Source organism: Rosa rugosa, chromosome 2 (assembly GCF_958449725.1).
Source record: "Rosa rugosa chromosome 2, drRosRugo1.1, whole genome shotgun sequence".
NCBI lineage: Eukaryota > Viridiplantae > Streptophyta > Magnoliopsida > Rosales > Rosaceae > Rosa > Rosa rugosa.
Genome location: NC_084821.1, coordinates 28,345,406 through 28,352,538, shown reverse-complemented (window position 1 = coordinate 28,352,538; position 7,133 = coordinate 28,345,406).

Sequence of the window (7,133 nt, the reverse complement as noted above, 5' to 3'; positions counted from 1 at the left end):
ATATGGATTTGGTTTACCTAGAGGACGGTGTGGAGAAGGTCCTGAGAAGCCTGGAGGACCCTGTTTGCGTTGAGCCATAATAGAAAATTTGGTAGTCACTGAATGCCCCATAGCCTGTTTCTCTGATTGCATCATTGAGGAATTCATGATTTTCGCAGGATTGGATTTTCAAGGGTTTCAAGATGGATATGAATGTTTTTGAAAAAAAAAAAAAAAAAAAGTTTTTTTTTTTTTCTTTTTCGAAAAAAGGTAGGGTGATGATGGTTTGAAATTCAGAATGGTTTGATTTCAACGGTGGTGGTACGCAGCGGTTTGTGGTGTTCTTCGGGATTCAGGATTCAGGATTCAAAGGATGCAGCGCAAGTTCAAAGGATTGAACCTGCTCTGATACCAAGTAGAAAAGAATAATTCAATTCAGGGTTAATTCGATAATTCTATTCATCCCACAATGAGGGTATATATACAAGTACAAAGGAGTAGTCTAACTGTTTATCTTTCCATAATTACAGGATATCCTAATTAAGTAAAATCCTAATTACATACAGATTTAAGCGATTCTACATACAGGTTTCGAGTAAAATATGCAAGGGTTCAGTGAAAGAGAAGAAGCATTAGAGACACCATGCAGTGTTTACTAGATTTCCACATTCTGTGTTTTATTTTAGAACTAAACGCAATGGTCCAGTGAAAGAGAAGAAGCATTCAAGAAACACCATGCAGTGTTTACTAGATTGCCACATTCTATATTTTATTTTAGAACTCGTAATGTACTGAATGTAAGAGTGTTACATCTATATCAGAATGCCTTGAAAGTCTTTCCCTCACAGTATAGCACATCACAGTTCTCACAATATTAATTCATATAATCAACCAAGACTAGTGCAAAACATGGATCACATTCATCTGAGTTAGACACCAACCAACTACGGTCTTAATCCAGACTTTGATGGTAAGCAAAGATACAGGAAGATAAAACAAATATCCTTTTGCCTACACATCACTAGCCAAAAACTTAATTACTGAAAAATCTTTCCTTGATCTTTTACTTGTTCTCAAAGTTTTTGATAAGGCTTTTCTCTAGATTTTCTCAAATGTTGATGCATCAGCATGCAACAAGTCCTGTGCTCTTATTTCCAAGGTTAAAACTTAAATCAGTATGAGTATAGCTAATCCTCAAGAAACATGGAAGATGACTTGGCCAAACAGAAACTGTCCCGGAGCTTGGTTACAGCTTCCCTGCTCTGTGATCGATGGAAAACATATTCAGGATCATTTACAATTTCATCCACATCATTTAAATATCATGTAGCTTATATTGGCTGAAAACTCACCAAGAGATAAAGGATTCATTCATAGAAACAACTGAGAAACATTGTGGAAAGTAGCAAAAACTCCAATCTAAATAAATAAATAAAATTGTATCCATCGGCATTTCAGGCAATGCTAAACCCTCAGCCCTAAAAACCTTATAGCCAAGCTTGACTCATATGTAAAACTAGATTACAAACAGGCTCACACAATTACATGTTCATCATTAACTTTAAACATACCATTGACGTCATAAGTAGAAGCCATTGCTGTAGCTGCAAAAACAAGGATGAAGATGAGGTTGAAGTCTTCTGCTATTCACCAACTGTAGCTTCTGAATGGGCAGAACACAATGCTTGTAGACGGTGGTGATAACAGGGACCCTAACCTCTTATTTATACGAGTACTAGTCCTAAGAATCCTCCCATAAAGGTTTTCCTTAAGGATCAAGTCTTGTATCTAAGAATCCTAATGCATCACAGTTTAGGACTTCCTTGTAGTCCAAATAATGGATTCCTAATCCAATGATAAATACACTATCACATTAGATATCTAGGTTGATTCTTTTCCAAATCCATGTTGTATACGTTTTAATGTATTTGATGGTTTCCTAGTCACTCTAGGATAACTTGTGATGAGTCCAATTTTGATCTAACATCATATGCTAAAATAACTGAGATGAAAAATTCCATCTCCTGACACCACTACTATACCAGTACTTGTTTCATGCCTAGATATTGATGAGAATTGTTTGTGTGAATGTGTGATTCTCCTTTGCAAACTCAACTCAAAAATGCCAGAGTTAGACATCGATCCCACCACCTATTCACATGTCACCACCAGAAATAGATGAACACTTTTTTTCCAAGACACTCAAGTACAAACCAAAATACAGTTGAATCGACTCGATCTCATTGGTTTTAAATCAAAATCCAATCTCGAGGGCAGACCAATGATAATTCATTTAACAGCAAAATTAACAAAATACTGAAAATAGCTTGTGAGCATTTTACCATCACAGAACATTCCATCAACTAGAATATAGAACCTCAGGTACTAACCTAGTAGGATAAAGCTGGCTACAACCTAATGAAAGATAACACCATTTACACGTTTTGGGTAATGAAAGATAACACTCAAGTACAAAGAACTGTCTTTGGCTCATCTTATGCCAAAGCAATATACTGAAATTAATAACACATTAATGAAAATGAAAAACTATCTTTAATCTTGGCATAGGTCATATTGTTTTCTTCTTTCTTTTTCTTTGTAATGAATATCCCCAACATAGCAGAGAGAGAGAGAGAGGAGAATAAGAAGAAAGAACTACTCTCAATTCTTACTTGAACCACAGTAATTAAGTTGGCATCGTGTATATATATTAGATATGTCCTCTGGGGAAAGCCTGACCTTCACCATGAGGAAAAAGCAAATAATTTACAGCTAGATGTCAATTATGAAGCAATGAGCTTGGGAATACAATTGGCAGATACTTGTTAGTGAAAATGGTTCTACTTTTCCTTTAAAGTCGTTGTGGAGAAGCTAGCGTTTATGGAGGTAACCAATAAATCGAACAAACTCCAGGATCCTGTGTAATGTGTATATAAACAAAAACAAAAACAAAAAATCAAATTGAAGTGCAGAGAAAATCAATTCCAAATCAGGCAATTACTCAGGTTGATGAAATTAATCGGTGGTGTCAGGGCTTCCAACGCTCAACAATTCGATCGTTCAACTTAACCGAGACCAAATTATAAGAGGGAAATCCCATGGGCGATGGAGATCGGGAAGTAAATGGAGGTTGAAGGAACGTGAGGACTGTGGTGATGGGAGGAGATATTAAATGAATCTGATGGCTGAAATGGGGCAGTTGGAGGGAAGTTCAAAACTATGTGAGGAAGTGAAATTGCTTAGGCGGGAAACAAGCTATTGAACGCAGGAGGTTGAAATGTTTAACTGAATCCCTTCTCAAATTCATTCCTTATAGGGCTATAGGCAAGAAATGGTCTCAAGGTTTTTTTCTTTTTTCTTCCCCCTCCCCCCACACCAGCATCAAGAGTTAATCATCATCTATGCTGAAATAGCCTTCGAAAACTATAACTAGGTATAAAGCTGGATAACACTGTAAATTGCAACAACAACAAAAATATGAAAATAAGCATTATTTTTCAAAATTCTAAAACATTCAGATAATTTCAATAAATAGCTCGACTGTTTGAAAAAATCTCCGAAAATTCTTACGAACTCAGTGCATCGCGCAGTTTTTCATCAAATCCACAAATTGAAGGCATATATGTGTATATAGTGATGACCGTTTTGACCTGTATCGAAACGACGACAACCTTGGTTAATGTTTTACATGGTATCTAAGAATGCGTGGTAAATACGTAGGTAATATCAAATATATCGATTTTCAATTTCAATTTTTTACAAAATCCTTATATGCTTACTAATGTGGTCTAACCTGTTTATTATATGTATAAATTAAAAAATATACCTTCCATAACCAACGAGGTGGAAGCAATTGAATATATCAAAATCGACCGTTGGATGTTATCATGATAAGAAGAAATGGTTATGGTGTAAATATAAGCTATTTTAGTTGTCATTTGGGTTTCGATCTATTAAGCTAACCATAAACCCTAAATATAACATAAAACTAATATGCTCATAACCCCTCATTCGCAACTTCTTTTTTCGATCCGTCAGCTCTCACACTCTCGTGGGTGTGAGCTATATCAACTAATGTAAAAATTTCTGAAAGTTTACCTCCTCGTGGTTCAGATTCCCTTAATTAGGAAAATATAAATATACAAAGGGTTGACCACTTTATTTGATGTTGAGATGAAGGCGGATCGGGTTTATTTTTTTACAAAGTACCTTTTTTTTTTTTTTTTTTTTTTTTTTTTAAGGGTTTGGAACCCAGCCAAGCTGGGAGGCTCAGCCCCACGCCCGGTTCCATTTATTAATAATAGGAAAAAAAAACTAATACAAAGGTATTACAGCGGTGGACTAGCAACCGCTGATACAAACAAAATAGACAACATAAACCAAAGAGAGGAAAGTACAAATTGGAACTCAGAAAAATGAGCCCGAAGCAAAATGACAAAACTAAGAAAAACGATACGCAGGTCTTGTGGATAAATCATGATTAATGTCAAATTTATCGATTTTTAATATTGATTTTCTGGATCGCACAAAATCCTTATATGTCTACTAATATGGTCTCACTTGTTTATTAGTTGTATCAAAAAGTATGCCTTCCGTGAGCAACAATGTGGAGGAAATAGACTTTATTAAAAATCGACCGCTAAATGTTATCATGATGAGAAGAAATGGTTATGGTCAAAATTTCAGCTATTTTTGTCGTCGTTTGGCTCTCGATCAACTAGGTCAACCACAAATCCTAAATATCACATAAAACTAATATGCTCATAACCGCTCATTCGCAAATTTTTTTTCTATCTGTCAACTCTCACACTCCCGTAGGTGTGAGCTATATCAAGTAATGTAAAAATTTATGAAAGTTTACCTCCTCGTAGTTTAGCTTCTCTTAGGGAAATATAAGCGTATAAAGGGCTTACCACTTTATTTGATGTCGAAATGACGGCGGATTGGGTTAATTTTTTTACACAATACCTGTTAATTAATGCCCTAGAAATAGATGAGCGATATCAAATTTATCGATTTTCAGTATCGATTTTTTGAATCGCACAAAATCCTTATATGCTTACTAATGTGGTGTAATCTGTTTATTAATTATATGAAATAAGTATATACCTTCCATGAGCAACAAGGTGGAGGAAATAGAATTTATCAAAATCGACCTTTGGTTGTTATCATGATAAGAAGAAATGGTTATGCTCAAAATTTCAGCTATTTTCGTCATCATTTGGGTCTTGATCTCCTAAGTCAACCCTAAACCCTAAGCACCATATAAAACTAATATGCCCATAACCGGTCATTCTCAATTTTTTTTTTTTTTTTGATATGTTAACTCTTACACTCTCGTGGGTATAAGCTATACCAACTAATGTAAAGACTTAGAAAAGTTCATCTTCTAGTGGTTCATTTCCCCTTAGGGATGTATAAGTGTATAAAGAGTTGACCGCTCCTTTTTATGTCAAATTGACGGCGGTTTGAGTTAATTTTTCTACACAATACCTACTAATACACTATAAATAGATGGGTAATTCAAATTTATTGATTTCCAATTTTAACCTTTTTAAATCGCACAAAATCCTTATATGCCTATAGTGTTGTCTAACTTGTTTATTAGTTATATGAAAAAGTATACCTTCCATGAGCAACAAGGTGGAGAAAATAGAATTTATCAAAATCGACCTTTAGATGTTATCGTGATAAGAAGAAATGGTTATGCTCAAAATTTCAACTATTTTCGTTATCGTTTGGGTCTTGATCTATTAAGTCAACCCTAAGCACCACATAAAACTAATATGCTTATAACCGGTCATTCGCAAATTTTTTTTTTACGATCTGTTAGCTCTCACAATCTCGTGGATATGAGCTATATCAATCAATGTAAAAATTTTGGAAGGTTTATCTCATAGTGGTTCAACGCTCCTTAAGGAAGTATAGGTTATACAGGGTTGACCGCTTTTGTTGATGTCAAAATGACGGCGGATCGAGTTAATTTTTTTACACGGTACCTATTAATATACTATATATAGATAGGTAATGTCAAATTTATCGATTTTCAATTTAAATTTTTTGAATCGCACAAAATCGTTATATGCCTACTAATATTGTCCAACTTGTTTATTAGTTATATAAAATAAGTATACCTTCCATGAGCAACAAGGTGGAGGAAATAGAATTTATCAAAATCGACCGTTGGATGTTATCGTGATAAGAAGAAAAGTTTATAGTCAGTTTTTCAGCTATTTTCGTCGTTGTTTGGATCTTGATCTATTAGGTCAACTTTAAACCCTAAGTACCACATAAAACTAATATGTTCATAATCTGTCTTTTGCAACTTGTTTTTTCAATCTGTCAGCTCTTACACTCTCTTGGGTATGAGCTATATCAACCAATGTAAAAATTTTGAAAAGTTTATATTCTAGTGGTTCAGCTCTCCTTAGGGAAGTATAAGGGTATAAAGGGTTGACCGCTTTGTTTGATGTCAAAATGACGGCGGATCAAGTAAATTTTTTTACACAGTACCTATTAATACGCTATAAATAGATGGGTAATGTCAAATTTATCAATTTTCAGTTTCGATTTTGAGGATCGCACAAAATCTTGATATGCCTACTAATATTATCCAACTTGTTTATTAGTTGTATACAAAAATATACGTACCTTACATAAGCATCAAGATGGAAGAAATAAAATTTATCAAAATCGACCATTGGATGTTATCATGGTAGGAAGAAATGGTAATGGTCAAAATTTCAGCTATTTTTTGTCGTTGTTTGGGTCTTCATCTAATCTCCTAAATCCTAAATACCACATAAAATTAATATACTCATAACCGCTCATTCGGATCTTCTTTGTTCAATCTGTCAGCTTTCACGCTTTCGTGGGTATGAGATATACCAAGCAGTATAAAAATTTCGGAAAGTTTATCTCCTAATGGTTCAGCTCCCCTTAGGGAAGTATTAGTGTATAAAAGGGTTGACCGCTTTGTTTGATGTCAAAATGACATCGGATCAAGTTAATTTTTTTACACAGTACCTATTAATACGCTATAAATAGATTAATTGGTAATATCAAGTTTATCGATTTCACATTCGATTTTTTGGATCGCACAAAATCTTGACATGCCTACTAATATGGTCCAATTTGTTTATTAGTTGTATACA